Here is a 16,436-nt window from a genome sequence, read left to right as displayed (position 1 = left end):
CAATAGACCAAGTGCAAGCTGAGGAGCAAGGAAGTCACTGAGTCCCAAAACCTCAAAATTAAGGAAGCCAGGCCAGGCGTGATAGCTCATACCTATAATCCCAGTACTTTGGGAGACCAAGGCAGGCAGATCACCTGAGGTTGGGAGTTTGAGACCAGCCTGATCAACATGGAAAAACCCCATCTCTACTAAAAATACAAAGTTAGCCAGGCATGGTGGTGGATGCCTGTAATCCCAGCTGCTCTAGAGGCTGAGGCAGAAGAATCGCTTGAACCTGGGAGGCGGAGGTTGTGGTGAGCTGAGATCGAGCCACCGCACTCCAGCCTGGGCGACAAAAGCAAGACTCCCTCGAACAACACACACACACACACACACACACACACACACACACACACACACACACACAGGGGAAGCTGACAGTGCAATCTTGAGTCTGTGGCTGAAGGACTGAGAGCCCCTGGCAAGCCTCTGGTGTAAGTCCAAAAGCCTAAAAGCTGAAGAACTTGGAGTCTGATGTTCAAGGGCAGGAAGCATCTAGCATGGGAGAAAGATGAGGGCCGGAAAACTCAGCAAGTCTGTTCTTTCCATTCCTGCTTTTATGGTGGCAGCTGATTAGATGGTGCTCACCCAGATTTCGGGTGGGTCTGTCTGCCTGTCCCAGTCCACTGACTCAAATGTGAATCTCCTTTGACAACACCCTCACAGAAACACCCAGGAACAATACATCCTTCAAGCCAATCAAGTTGACAATATTAACCATCATACCAGACAAATTTATTATTCCACAAATTCATATTATCTTTCTTCTCCAATTTCTCTTGAGAATCCTCATTCTGTACCTCTCCTCCATCCCTCTTTTGGACACTTAATCATTTCATTCTTTATCCTCAGAAGGAAGTGGGGAAAACATGGCCAAATATTAGACTGCTAAAACTGTACACCTGAGACAGGGAAAAAAAAATCAAAGACCAATGCTCTGTAGTTAAAGCAGAAAATTGAGGAAATTCTCTTTTTGATTTGTCAAGTTCTGAAAAAAAATTCTTCTAGAATTATCTATAGAGACTGTATTTCCTACCTTCAGTAATTATCTAAATTTTACACTTCTTACTGACCATGGAGATCTAAGCAAGGCATGAAAAATGGCTTTTTCCTAGTTTTAGAGAAGTTATTCTAACAAGTTTAGGCTCCTTGCTTTACTATTTTTTTCCTTATTTTCAACCACCAATTATACCTGATATTTGTATGTAATTCTCTTGGAGAAAGTACATAAACACAAGTAAGATACAATTTTCTTACTTATTAAGTCTCCAGGAGAAAATTTTACACTGGGAAAGAAAAAAAAAATGCTTTCAGATAAGTATAATCCTTTGTTTCCATTTCTCACACCCCATGAAAGTGGCTAATCGTAATTTGGGCTATTTCTTTTGAACAGTGCAAACTGTTGGAATTTTTAAATGATCATGCTTCAACCAATGAAACTTGAAAGGGAATGCTGCCAGTAACGGAATAATCCATCACCTTGTGCAGGTACTTGGTTATTTATAATATTACCCATCTCCAAGTATCAAACCTAAAAAGCTTTTTAATTAATTTGAGAAACTGGAGCATTCTTAGAAATGTCCTCAATACTATTCCTTAACTAGAAGTGGGTTTACTGCAAAGATGATGAAGATGAAGCCTCAGAGCACTTCAATTTTTTTTTTCTTAGGCCCTACACGGAGGCCCTATCACTGTAACACATACTTTTATAAAATTTACAAAAGTCAACTGTTTTGGGTTTTGTTGTTGTGGTGGTGGTGGTGGTGGTGGTTGTTGTTCTAGAGACCAGGTCTCACTATTTTGGCCAGGTTGATCTTGAACTCTTGGTCTCAAGCAGTCCTCCTGCCTCAGCATACTAGTACTATAGGCATGAGCCACAATGCTCGGCTTCTTTTCTCTTTTTTTTTTCTGTGTGTGTGTGACAAGGTCTTACCATGTCATTCAGGCTGGAGTGCAGTGGCTCAAACACCGCTCACTGCAGCCTCCACTTCTTGGGCTCAAGTGATCCTCTCACCTCAGCCTACCACGTAGCTGGGACTACAGGCATGTGCCACCGTGTCTGGCTAATTTTTGTATTTTTTGTAGAGATGGGGTTTTACCATGTTGCCTAGGCTGGTGTTCAACTCCTGAGCTCAAGTGATCAGCCTGCCTCAGCCTCCCAAAGTGCTGGGATTACAGGCATGAGCCATTACACTCAGCCCAGTATTCTTTTTCCTTGAAGAGGGACTCTAAAATTGCATAAGCTTCAGGCTATAAAAAAAATCTAGATTTATGCCTCGTCTCAATGAAAAGCAATTCAGCAGTGTATTTTCTCCAAAGTAAGGTTGTAACTACAGCAAGCCCACTCTCATCTATAAAATACCATTTAATTGCTTAAGACTGAATAAAAAAGAAATTGAACTTGACAGCATGAAAAGAAAATCAATAAAATAAAAGACTGAAGAAAAAAATATGCATCTATTTGGTTCATTTATATAAAGCTATTATTAAAGTAATATAAAAACTATAATTTAGAGAAAAGGCTATTATTTTTTTTTTTTTTTTATTTTGCAACAAGGTCTCACTCATTTGCCCAGGCTAGAGTCCTGTGGCCCAATCACAGCTGACTGCAGACTCAACCTCCCAGGCTCAAGCAATTCTCCTACCTCACCTTCCCAAGTAGTTGAGACTACAGGTGTGCACCACCATGTCTGGCTAATTTTTTGTATTTTTAATAGAGATGGAGTTTCACCACGTTGCCCAGGCTGGTCTCAAACTCCTGAGCTCAAGGGATCTGCCTGCCTCAGCCTCCCAAAGTGCTAAGATTACAGGTGTAAGCCACTGTGCCCCACCAGGATGTTTGTTTATTTATTTATTTATTTATTTATTTATTTATTTATTATTTTATTTTTGAGACCGAGTCTTGCTCTGTCACCCAGGCTGGAGTGCAGTGGTGCAATCTCAGACCACTGCAACCTCTACCTGCTGGGTTCAAGCAATTCTCCTGCCTCAGCCTCCTGAGTAGCTGGGATTATAGGCACCCACCACCACGCCCCGCTAATTTTTGTATTTTTGGTAGAGACGGAGTTTCACCATGTTGATCAGGCTGGTCTCAAACTCCTGACCTCAGGTGATCTGCCCACCTCAACCTCCCAAAGTGCTAGGATTACAGGCATGAGCCACCACACTCCAGCCAGGATTTTTAAATACTCAAGCCCCACTGTAATTTCAATAACTATCTTTTAACTTCTATTAATAATTTAGCCACAATTCACATTATCTTGTATACTAGGGGAACTTGGCTATAATTCAAATATACCACTGATCTGGTCATAGACATGCTTGGATTTGTAAAAATTTCTGCCTCTAAAGATTTGACATAATACCCCCAGCATCTCCTCTTTCAGAACAAAGTATACTTTAAAAATAACCAATATAGGAAGAACATAAAAAATTACATGTCCATTACGACCTGTTGGTAAGGACACTAAAGTTTTATCAAATTAGAACATTTATGAAATATGAGAATCTTTCATCAAAAAACATTCTTTCTGTAGTTTAAATGCAGCCATTATAATCCCAGCCATGCTTGCTAATCTTAGCTACCAGGAAGTTAGAAAGAGAGAAAGGTAATTCATAAGACAGCTTGGTACCCAAAACCGCCTAGGTTTTTGTGGTCTATAGTCAACACCTCAAATTATATTGAGAAACAAAACAGGCAGCCAAAGGGAAATGTAGACTACAATTCTAGCAAGCTATAATTTCATCCCTTGTAGTTTGTGCCTCTCCACTGCAAAGTGGCTCTGGTCTGCCTGGTCTACAGCTTCCAGTTGGCCTCTTAGAGTGTGTCGCAGATATCCAGCCAAAAGCTCACTATGACTATCTAGAATAGCACTCCCAGAAGCTGTCATGGAGTTGTACCCATAGTGGGTGATCACTCCTAAATATCTGTTGGTAATGATACCATGATGATTATGGCGAGTCAAGACTGACTCTGGATGGTCTTGCTCACAATCCCACCCAGATCAACTTGCACAGTCACTTATACATGAGTCATGGTCCTGGTTCTGCTGGTGAAATAAAAGGTTTGGTGCAGTGCTTTTGAACCTTGAGAGTGAAGAGATTATGTCGAGGCCAAGTGTCTCAAATTTTAAAGAGACGGGGTCTCGCTATGTTGCCCAGGCTGGAGTGCAGTGGCTATTCACAGGCACGATCCCACTACTGATCAGCACGGGAGTTTTGACCTGCTCCGTTTCCGACCTGGGCTGGTTCACCCCTCCTTAGGCAACCTGGTGGTCCCCTGCTCCCGGAAGGTCACCATATTGATGACGAACTTAGTGCAGACACCCGATCGGCATAGTGCACTACAGCCCAGAACTCCTGGACTCAAGAGATCCTCCAGCCTCAGCCTCCAAGTAGCTGGGACTACAGGCAGGCGCCACTGCACCTGACAAGTGTCTCAAACTTGAGGGTAAGAACAGAGAGTAGAAAGCTGACAATACTGGAAAGGGCCCAGATTTTTGAGTTATAACAGTGATTTCCTGGCTTAAAAATGACTGACATTTTCAAGGCACCTACCATTTACTGGGGTTTATTCCTAGGGCTTTGTATGCCTTATCTCATTGTATATAAACAAACAGGCAAGTTTATTACTGCTAATTTTTTACCGCTATTTTGAGATAAGGAAACCGTTTCAGAGGGGAAGTATAGCAGCAAAAAGCTAGTACGTGAGGGGAACACCTGGATTTACACTTAGCCTTCCAGACTCAAGAACTTGGACTCAAGAGCTGGAAAACATCATGTCAACATTTCCCAAAGTTTGAAACAGAATCTCTGGAAAACTGTGACAGGATGATATTTGGTGCACAGATGCTTCATTAAATTTTGAGAAAGTTATTTTCTTTGAAGTTCTTTCCTTTTTTCTTTTAAATCTAAGTTTCAGTTTCAAAGCATCTCTTTGCTCATGCATATGAGTCTATGCTGTTAGAAGCAGCCAGGGCACATCTTGAATGCTTTGTTGCCTAGAAATGTCTTCTGCCAGACACTCTAAGTCACCTCTCTCAAGTTCAAAATTCCAAATATCCCTAGAACTGCCAGTCTCGGGTAAAGCATAGCAAGAGCGACCTTTATTCCAGTTCCCAATAAGTTCTTCCCCTCTGTCTGAGACCACCTCAGCCTGAACTTCATTGTCTATATCATTATCAGCATTTTGATCACAACAACTTAACAAGTCTCTAGGAAGTTCCAAACTTCCCCTCTTCTTACTGTCTTCTTCTGAGCTCTCCAAACTGGTCCATCCTCTGCCCATTACCCATTTCCAACAATGCTTCGACATTTTCAGATATCTTTATAGCAATGCCTGACTTCCCGATACCAATTTTCCATATCAATTTGTTCTCTTATTGCTATAAGGAACTACCTGAGACTGAGTAATTTATGACGAAAAGAGGTTTAATTGACTCACTATTCTGCAGGCTGTACAGGAAGCATGGCTGGGGAGGCCATGATTCCTGTACAACTTTGAAAAAGCAAAACAGGCCGGGCGCAGTGGCTCAGGTGTGTAATCCCAGCACTTTGGGAGGCTGAGGCGGGTGGATTACAAGGTCAGGAGTTCGAGACCAGCCTGGCCAAAACGTTGAAACCCTGTCTCTACTAAAAATACAAAAATTTGCTGGGCGCGGTGGCACGCGCCTGTAATCCCAGCTACTCAGGAGGCTGAGGCAGGAGAATCACTTGAACCTGGGAGGCGGAGGTTGCAGTGAGCCGAGATCACGTCATTGCACTCCAGCCTGGGTGACAGAGTGAGACTCTGTGTCAAAAAAAAAAGAAAAACAAAGTTGGAAAGCTAACTCTACCTGATTGCAATGCTTACTATAAGGATGCAGTGTTCAAGAGGCACACGTATGACAAATAATGAAACAGAAAAGAGAGTGGAGAAATACACCCACACATAAATGGAAAACTAATTTTCAACAAAGGTGCAAAGGCAATTCAGTGTGGAGGGGATCATTTTTTCAAAAAATGGTGCTGGAATAATAAAACATCCATATGCAATAATAATAACTTTTATCCATGCCATGCACCATATACAAAAATTAGCCCCAAATTGGTCATTGACCTAAATGCAAAACCTAAAGCTAAAAAACTTCTAGGTGCTAACACAGAGAAAATCTTTGCGGCTATGGGTTAGGTAATGATGTCTCAGATACAACACCAAAATTATAATCTATTTTTAAGATACTAATATATTAGACAATCAAAATTTAAAACTGCTCTTTGATGGATTAGTGTTAAGAGAAATAGAAGGCAGACCACAGATTGGGAGAAAATCCATATGCAATAAAAAAAGCACATATCTAATAAAGGACTTGTATTAGAATATAAAGAATTCTTAAAAACAGAATTTGTCCTGCAGTGAAAGAGTGAAATTGAGAAGCAGAATGAGTCCTGGCAGCATTCTGACACTGAGTGCTGGTTGCCCTGAGATGTAGTTAGACTGGGGCTTCCCCACAGTTTGGTTACATGAGTCAATAAATTACCCTTTCTGTCTGGTTCATGTAAGGTTTCTATTACTTGTCACCAAAAATACATCCTCATTTAGAGGAATAAAAGTATAAGAGAAAGGATCTAAAAGATGGAATGTAAAACTGATTTTCTATAAGAGTAACTGTTGAGAAACAAAAGATTTGGTGTGATCATAAGGAACTGGTGTCTAACTTGATCATACACTTGGCTATGAGTTTGGTTTTTATTTTTTTTTTCTTTTTTTTTTTTTTATTGCATTTTAGGTTTTGGGGTACATGTGATGAACATGCAAGATTGTTGCATAGGTACACACATGGCAGTGTGCTTTCTGCCTTCCGTCCCCTCACCTGTATCTGTCATTTCTCCCCATGCTATCTCTTCCCACCTCCCCACCCCCCACCCCTCCCCCATTTCCCCCCAACAGACCCCAGTGTGTAGTGCTCCCCTCCCTGTGTCCATGTGTTCTCATTGTTCAACACCCGCCTATGAGCGAGAATATACGGTGTTTGATTTTCTGCTCTTGTGTCAGTTTGCTGAGAATGATGGTTTCCAGGTTCATCCATGTCCCTATAAAGGACGTGAACTCATCGTTTTTGATGGCTGCATAATATTCCATGGTGTATATGTACCACATTTTCCCTATCCAGTCTATCATCGTTGGGCATTTGGGTTGGTTCCAGGTCTTTGCTATTGTAAACAGTGCTGCAATGAACATTCGTGTGCACGTGTCCTTGTAGTAGAATGATTTATAATCCTTTGGATATATACCCAGTAATGGAATTGCTGGGTCAAATGGGATTTCTATTTTTAGGTCCTTGAGGAATCGCCACACTGTCTTCCACAATGGTTGAATTAATTTACATTCCCACCAACAGTGTAAAAGTGTTCCTATTTCTCCACATCCTCTCCAGCATCTGTTGTTTCCCGATTTTTTAATGATCGCCATTCTAACTGGTGTGAGATGGTATCTCAATGTGGTTTTGATTTGCATTTCTCTGATGACCAGTGATGATGAGCATTTTTTCATATGTTTGTTGGCCTCCTGTATGTCTTCTTTTGTAAAGTATCTGTTCATATCCTTTGCCCATTTTTGAATGGGCTTGTTTGTTTTTTTCTTGTAGATCTGCTTTAGTTCTTTGTAAATTCTGGATATCAGCCCCTTGTCAGATGGGTAGACTGCAAAAATTTTTTCCCATTCTGTTGGTTGCCGATTCACTCTACTGACTGTTTCTTTTGCCGTGCAGAAGCTGTGGAGTTTGATTAGGTCCCATTTGTCTATTTTGGCTTTTGTTGCCATTGCTTTTGGCGTTTTGGTCATGAAGTCCTTGCCTACACCTATGTCCTGAATGGTTTTGCCTAGATTTTCTTCTAAGGTTTTTATGGTATTAGGTCTGATGTTTAAGTCTTTAATCCATCTGGAGTTAATTTTGGTGTAAGGTGTCAGGAAGGGGTCCTGTTTCTGCTTTCTGCACATGGCTAGCCAGTTTTCCCAACACCATTTATTAAACAGGGAGTCCTTTCCCCATTGCTTGTTTTTGTCAGGTTTGTCGAAGATCAGATGGTTGTGGGTATGTTGTATTTCCTGTGAGGCCTCTGTTCTGTTCCATTGGTCTATATCTCTGTTTTGGTACCAGTACCATGCTGTTTTGATTACTGTAGCCTTGTAGTATAGTTTGAAGTCCGGTAGTGTGATGCCTCCCGCTTTGTTCTTTTTGCTTAGAATTGACTTGGCTATGCGGGCTCTCTTTTGGTTCCATATGAAGTTTAAGGTGTTTTTTTCCAGTTCTGTGAAGAAGGTCATTGGTAGCTTGATGGGAATAGCGTTGAATCTGTAAATTACTTTGGGCAGTATGGCCATTTTCACGATGTTGATTCTTCCTAACCATGAACATGGAATGTTTCTCCATCTGTTTGTATCCTCTCTTATTTCGTTGAGCAATGGCTTGTAGTTCTCCTTGAAGAGGTCCTTTACATTCCTTGTTAGTTGTATTCCTAGGTACTTTATTCTCTTTGTAGCAATTGTGAATGGCAGTTCGTTCTTGATTTGGCTCTCTTGAAGTCTATTACTGGTGTATAGGAATGCTTGTGATTTTTGCACGTTGATTTTGTATCCTGAGACTTTGCTGAAGTTGTTTATCAGTTTCAGGAGATTTTGGGCTGAGATGATGGGGTCTTCCAGATATACAATCATGTCATCTGCAAATAGAGACAATTTGATTTCCTCCTTTCCAATTTGGATACCCTTTATTTCTTTTTCTTGCCTGATTGCTCTGGCTAGAACTTCCAGTACTATATTGAATAGGAGTGGTGAGAGAGGGCATCCTTGTCTAGTGCCAGATTTCAAAGGGAATGCTTCCAGTTTTTGCCCATTCAGTATGATATTGGCTGTTGGTTTGTCGTAAATAGCTTTTATTGTTTTGAGATACGTTCCGTCAATACCTAGTTTATTGAGGGTTTTTAGCATAAAGGGTTGTTGAATTTTGTCAAAAGCCTTCTCTGCATCAATCGAGATAATCATGTGGTTTTTGTCTTTGGTTCTGTTTATGTGGTGAATTACGTTTATGGACTTGCGTATGTTGAACCAGCCTTGCATCCCCGGGATGAATCCTACTTGATCATGGTGGATGAGCTTTTTGATATGCTGTTGCAATCGGTTTGCCAGTATTTTATTGAAGATTTTTGCATCTATGTTCATCATGGATATTGGCCTGAAATTTTCTTTTCTTGTTGAGTCTCTGCCGGGTTTTGGTATCAGGATGATGTTTGTCTCGTAAAATGATTTGGGAAGGATTCCCTCTTTTTGGATTGTCTGGAATAGTTTCAGAAGGAATGGTATCAGCTCCTCCTTGTATGTCTGGTAGAATTCAGCTGTGAACCCATCTGGACCTGGGCTTTTTTTGGGTGGTAGGCTCTTTATTGCTGCCTCGACTTCAGACCATGTTATTGGTCTATTCAGGGTTTCGGCTTCTTCCAGGTTTAGGCTTGGGAGGTTGCAGGTGTCCAGGAATTTATCCATTTCTTCCAGGTTTACTAGTTTATGTGCATAGAGTTGTTTGTAATAATCTCTGATGATGGTTTGGATTTCTGTGGAATCTGTGGTGATATCCCCTTTATTGTTTTTTATTGCATCAATTTGGTTATTCTCCCTTTTCTTTTTTATTAATCTGGCTAGTGGTCTGTCTATTTTGTTGATCTTTTCAAAAAACCAGCTCCTGGATTTATTGATTTTTTGAAGAGTTTTTTGTGTCTCTATTTCCTTCAGTTCTGCTCTGATCTTAGTTATTTCCTGTCTTCTGCTAGGTTTTGAGTTTTTTTGATCTTGCTCCTCTAGCTCTTTCAATTTTGATGATAGGGTGTCAATTTTAGATCTCTCCTTTCTTCTCATGTGGGCACTCATTGCTATATATTTTCCTCTAGAGACTGCTTTAAATGTGTCCCAGAGATTCTGGTATGTTGTGTCTTCGTTCTCATTGGTTTCGAAGAACATCTTTATTTCTGCCTTCATTTCATTGTTTATCCAGTCAACATTCAAGAGCAAGTTGTTCAGTTTCCATGAAGCTGTGCGGTTCTGAGTTAGTTTCTGCATTCTGAGTTCTAACTCGATTGCACTGTGGTCTGAGAGACTGTTTGTTATGATTTCTGTTCTTTTGCATTTGCTGAGGAGTGATTTATTGCCAATTATGTGGTCAATTTTAGAGTAGGTGTGATGTGGTGCTGAGAAGAATGTATATTCTGTGGATTTGGGGTGGAGAGTTCTGTAAATGTCTATTAGGTTTGCTCGTTCCAGGTCTGTGTTCAGGTCCTGGATATCCTTGTTGATTTTCTGTCTGGTTGATCTGTCTAATATTGACAATGGGGTGTTAAAGTCTCCCACTATTATTGTGTGGGAGTCTAAGTCTCTTTGTAAGTCATTAAGAACTTGCCTTATGTATCTGGGTGCTCCTGTATTGGGTGCATATATATTTAGGATCGTTAGCTCTTCTTGTTGCAGTGATCCTTTTACCATTATGTAATGTCCTTCTTTGTCTCTTTTGATCTTTGTTGCTTTAAAGTCTATTTTATCAGAGATGAGAATTGCAACTCCTGCCTTTTTTTGCTCTCCATTTGCTTGGTAGATCTTCCTCCATCCCTTTATTTTGAGCCTTTGTGTATCCTTGCATGTAAGATGGGTTTCCTGGATACAGCACACTGATGGGTTTTGGCTTTTTATCCAATTTGCCAGTCTGTGTCTTTTGATTGGGGCATTTAGTCCATTGACATTTAGGGATAGTATTGTTATGTGTGAATTTGATGCTGTCATTTTGATGCTACCTGGCTGTTTTGTTGGTTAGTTGATGCAGATTCTTGATTGTGTTGCTGCTTTTTTACCATTTGGTGTGTTTTTGGAGTGGCTGGTACTGGTTGTTCCTTTATATGTGTAGAGCCTCTTTCAGGAGTTCTTGTAGAGCAGGTTTGGTGGTGATGAAATCTCTGAGTGCTTGCTTGTTCACAAAGGATTTTATTTTTCCTTCACTTATGAAGCTGAGTTTGGCTGGATAGGAGATTCTGGGTTGAAAGTTCTTTTCTTTAAGGATGTTGAATATTGGCCCCCAGTCTCTTCTGGCTTGTAGGGTTTCTGCTGAGAGATCTGCTGTGAGTCTAATGGGCTTCCCTTTGTGGGTAACCCGACCTTTCTCTCTGGCTGCCCTTAGAATTTTCTCTTTCATTTCAACCTTGGTGAATCTGACGATTATGTGCCTTGGGGTTGCTCTTCTTGAGGAATATCTCTGTGGTGTTCTCTGTATTTCCTGGATTTGAATATTGATCTGCCTTGCTAGGTTGGGGAAGTTTTCCTGGATAATATCCTGAAGAGTATTTTCCAGCTTGGATTCATTCTCTTCATCACATTCAGGTACACCTATCAGACGTAGATTAGGTCTTTTCACATAGTCCCACATTTCTTGAAGATTTTGTTCATTCCTTTTTGCGCTTTTTTCTCTGTTCTTGCCTTCTCTTTTTATTTCATTGAGTTGGTCTTCGACCTCTGATATCCTTTCTTCTGCTTGGTCAATTCGGCTGTTGAAGCTTGTGCATGCTTCACGAAGTTCTCGTGTTGCGTTTTTCAGCTCCATCAATTCACTTATTCTCCTCTCTATGCTGTCCATTCTCGTCAGCAGTTCGTCCAATCTTTTTTCAAGGTTCCTATTTTCTTTGCGATGGGTTAGAACATGTTCTTTTAGCTCATTGTAGTTTCTTACTACCCATCTTCTGAAGTCTGATTCTGTCATTTCATCACCCTCCTTCTCCATCCTGTCTGGTTCCCTTGCTGGTGAGGAGTTGTGATCACTTTTAGGAGGAGAGGTGTTCTGGTTTCGGGAGTTTTCATCCTTTTTACGCTGGTTTCTACCCATTTTTGTGGGTTTATCCACCTGTTGTCTGTCTCTGTCCCAGGGAGTTGGAGCTTTATGAGTTTCCGTTGCACTACTGCCTTTTTTGATTTTTTTTTTTTTCAGGTCGGACCCGCCCAGCTAGCAGCACGCCTAGCCTCTGCCTGCCCGCAGGGGCTTTGCTGAGCTGCTGTGGGCTCCGCCCAGCTGCCCTGAGCTCTTCCCTGTAGTCCTTTTTATATGGGCGTAGTTAGAACTCTATTTTTATTTTCTTAAGACAGAGTCACTGTCACCCAGGCTGGAGTGCAGTGGCACAATCTTAGCTCACTGCAACCTCTGCCTCCCAGGTTCAAGCCATTCTCCTACCGTCTCCCAAGTAGATGGGATTACAGGCATGTATCACCACGGCTGGCTAATTTTTGTTTCTTAGTAGAAACAGGGTTTCACCATGTTGACTGGGCTGGTCTGGAACTCCTGACCTCAAGTGATCCACCCGCCTTGGCTTCCTAAAGTGTTGGGATTACAGGCGTGAGCCACTGTGCCCAGTCACGTTCATTTTTTACTGAGTGTGTGTATTACATTAAAAAAAATTTTTCAACTTTTATTTTAGATTTGGGGGTACATATGCAGGTCTGCCACATGGGAACACTGCATGACTAAGGTTTGGGTTATGGATGATCCCATTACTCAGGCAGTGAGCACAGCACCCAACAGGCAGTCCCTCAGCCCTCAGCCCCCCAGCCCCCTCCCTTCCTTCTCCCTAAATTTTTTAAAACACACATATTTAAATTAAAAAAAATTAACTACTAGAATTTTACCCGAGATAAACCTGTGCACTAAGAGAAATGTGTAAAGACAATGGCCACAGCTTCAATGTAAAAATAACACAATTACAAACAACTGAGTTGTCCGTCAAAAGAGGACTAGTTATGTAATCCGTTGTAGATTCATACTGTAGCTGGGATAGTTGGCTCATGACTGTAATCCCAGCACTTGGGAGGCCAATGCAGGAGGATTGCTTGAGGCCAGGAGTTCAAGACCAGCCTAGACAACATAAGAATACCCGTCTCTACAAAAAAAAAAAAAAAAAAAAACAACCAACTACACATACCAGCAGTCCCAGCTACTCAAGAGGCTGAGGTAGAGCTTGAGCCCAGGAGTTCGAGGCTGCAGTGAGTCATGACTGTACCACTGCACTCCAGCCTGGATGACAGAGTAAGACTCTGTCTCATACATACATACATACATACATACATAAAGATTCATACCATACAATGCCTGACAATGGTCAAATAGAATATGATAGATCTGTGTGTACTGACATGGAAAGAAGTCCAAGACATTGTTATGAAAATAAGCAAATCAAATAATTAGCATATTTGAGTTCTCAAAATAAAACACACCAAAAACCCTCTGTATTTCTATACGGGGACGTGCACATACAGGTAAATGTACATAAAAGAACTGGAAGTTTCCACCTCCATCTGTGAATTGGGTTTACCTCTGCGGGGATAGGGATTGGGAACAGTTAAAAGGAGCCTTTCACTACCTCTGTTTTGTTTGAATTTCTGCACATAAATAAACTCACTAGAATTTGTTTAACTAAAACAAATGAAAGAGTATGAATAATTTCACTGAGTGTAAATGGTGTACTAGCTATTATTTAAAATGGATAAGGTCTCTGCCAAATGCAAGAGTTTCACAGAGTTTTAGAGTCAATATATTAGGGACTTAAGCTTATCACGTCCAATAATAAAGTGATCATGTAGTACTAAAAAAAAGAGACTTTTTTAAAAAGGTCAATTAGGATAGGATATAAGGAACAGACAATGCTTTATATTTGTGAATGGAATATCTGACTAATAGATGGTTTTTCAGAAGCTCATCTACAGGTTCCTTGTTGGAAACTCAATGTATTTTCCCACAAAAAAGATGTTTAGATTTCCAAGTCACAAAATCTGTTGTATCGGTGTTCTTTAACAGGACACATCAGAAACATTCTGGAAATTTAGGCAAAAAAAATTTGTTGAATACTACATTGGAACCGAGAAAAAAAAAAATTGTTGAATGCTACAGAAGAGCTCACAGAATCTAGGGATACATGAAAGTTCAGCCCTTGGGAGAACAAGAACCAGCGTATGGGGTCTGAATATCAGCAGGAAAAAAGAAGAAGAAAAAGAAAAGAAAAAAAAAGAAGAACCAGTGTAATTCTCAGATATAGGCTACTAAAGAACAGATGGGTTATCAGTCTTTTCTGAAAATCAGAATCTTGAATCAAGTGATACAAGAAAAGTATTGGTAAACCCTTATGTCTGTCTACTTCAGCTGCCTAGATTCCTGAAACTGGCTGGTCAAGTTCTCAAAATGTTGAAGTTTTGAAGACTTTCTAAGTTCACATCCAGCTGTGCCACTTGCCATGTGACTCTGAGCAAATTATCTAATTGTAACTATCTTCATCTGTAAATATGGGGACAAAACTGTACCTAGCTCCTAGACTTTTTGAGAGGATTAAGTTACATGTTGAATAGTTGGAAGAATATATATTCAATTAATAATAACTCTGATTATTTTCTTTTCATAAACAAAAACACATCAAAATGTTAATAACATTCATAATGTTCATAATAGGGCATGTATAAAAGGATCATCTTTCACCATTTACGACGTTTCTCTAATAAGAGCATTATATTCTAACTGTAAAGAGAAATTTTTTTTTTTTTTTTGAGATGGAGTTTCGGTCTTGTTACCCAGGCTGGAGTGCAATGGCGTGATCTCGGCTCACCGCAACCTCCGCCTCCTGGGTTCAGGCAATTCTCCTGCCTCAGCCTCCTGAGTAGCTGGGATTACAGGCACGCGCCACCATGCCCAGCTAATTTTTTGTATTTTTAGTAGAGACAGGGTTTCATCATGTTGACCAGGATAGTCTTGATCGCTTGACCTCATGATCCACCCGCCTCGGCCTCCCAAAGTGCTGGGATTACAGGCATGAGCCACCGCGCCCGGCAAGAGAAATATTTTTTTTTCTTTCTTTTTACAGGGTTTTTATTAATCCTGTAACATATACAGTTATCATTTAGATTTTTATGAGTTACTTAATATTTAGATTTTTATGAGTTACTTAATATTTAGATTTTTTTTCTTTCTTTTTTTTATTTTAGGTTTTGGGGTACATGCGAAGAACATGCAAGATTGTTGCATAGGTACACACATGGCAGTGTGGTTTGCTGTCTTCCGTCCCCTCACCTGTATCTGTCATTTCTCCCCATGCTATCTCTTCCCACCTCCCCACCCCCCCATCCCTAAGAGAAATATTTTTAAAGGTATGAGTTGCAATAATCTGATGACTAGAATTACAGTATGATCTGCTACTCATATTAGATATTTTTATGATCAATCGACAATGTTCAGTTGTCTTTAGCAGAGTTTAAGAACTAAAATTAAGGAAATTTTACCCATGTAAATTAATACAACTTTTGCCATCAAAGAAAAAGATAATAAAGTTCTTTAATTGGAACTGACTTAGTTCAACAGATCCAAGTGAGTTTCCAAAATGTGTATTTCATGCCTTGGTTCTTTTTTCATATATTCATTATTCATGATGGTTCTATCTCGGTCTTGAACAAATAAACACCAGAATATTTCATAATACTGAACTATCTGTCCTGGCAAGAAATAGATCCCAAATGACTAAAACCAAAAAGGTCACAAGATGTTTCCCTTCATTTTGTCATTTGATCTTAGATAGACTGCTCTCAAAACACAAGCTACAATAAGTAGCTATTTCAAGACAAGACAGCTCAAATCTATCATTTAAAAGAGGAAATAAGTGGTGAGGACATTGCATTCCTAAACTAGAACTTCTGAACTAAAAACTTTTTGTTTGTTTAAAGTAATTCCACATGACAAGACATCAGTAAGAGAAGAATCCCACATTAGGGATGGCATATTAAGAGCTGGCTTTCTGACCACCCACTTCACTGCCTTTCTAACTAGCCTCCTCTACACATATGCAGGTTGCAAAGCGAGACACTTGCTTTCCTAGATAGACTCCATGATAAAGGTAGAAGAGCCATGTGGCCTAGTCCTGCCCAATGAAGTATGAACAGAAGTGTCTGTTTGAGGCTTCTTAGAAAGACTATTTTAAAGGCTGGGTCTGGTGGCTCATGCCTGTAATCCCAGCACTTTGAGAGGCCAAGGCAGGAGGATCACACGAGCACAAGAGTTCAAGACCAGCCTAGGCAATACAGGAAGAATCCATCTCTGCAAAAAAATTTAAAAATTATCTGGGCATGGTGGTGTGAGCCTATGGTCCCAGATACTTGAAAGGCTGAGGCAGGAGGATCATGAGAGCCTGGGAAGTAGAGACTGCAGTGAGCCGTGATCACATCACTACACTCCAGCCTGAGTGACAGAGCAAGACCCTGTCTCAAAAACAAAACAAAACAAAAAATCAAATAAAGGTTGGGCTGGCAACTCCCAGCACACTTTGTACCTTCTTCTTCCTCTTTCTTCCCATGTGGGATGCTG

This window comes from Saimiri boliviensis, chromosome 4, assembly GCF_048565385.1.
Source record: "Saimiri boliviensis isolate mSaiBol1 chromosome 4, mSaiBol1.pri, whole genome shotgun sequence".
In the NCBI taxonomy this organism is placed as follows: Eukaryota; Metazoa; Chordata; class Mammalia; order Primates; family Cebidae; genus Saimiri; species Saimiri boliviensis.
Note: the sequence above shows the minus strand (reverse complement) of the source record.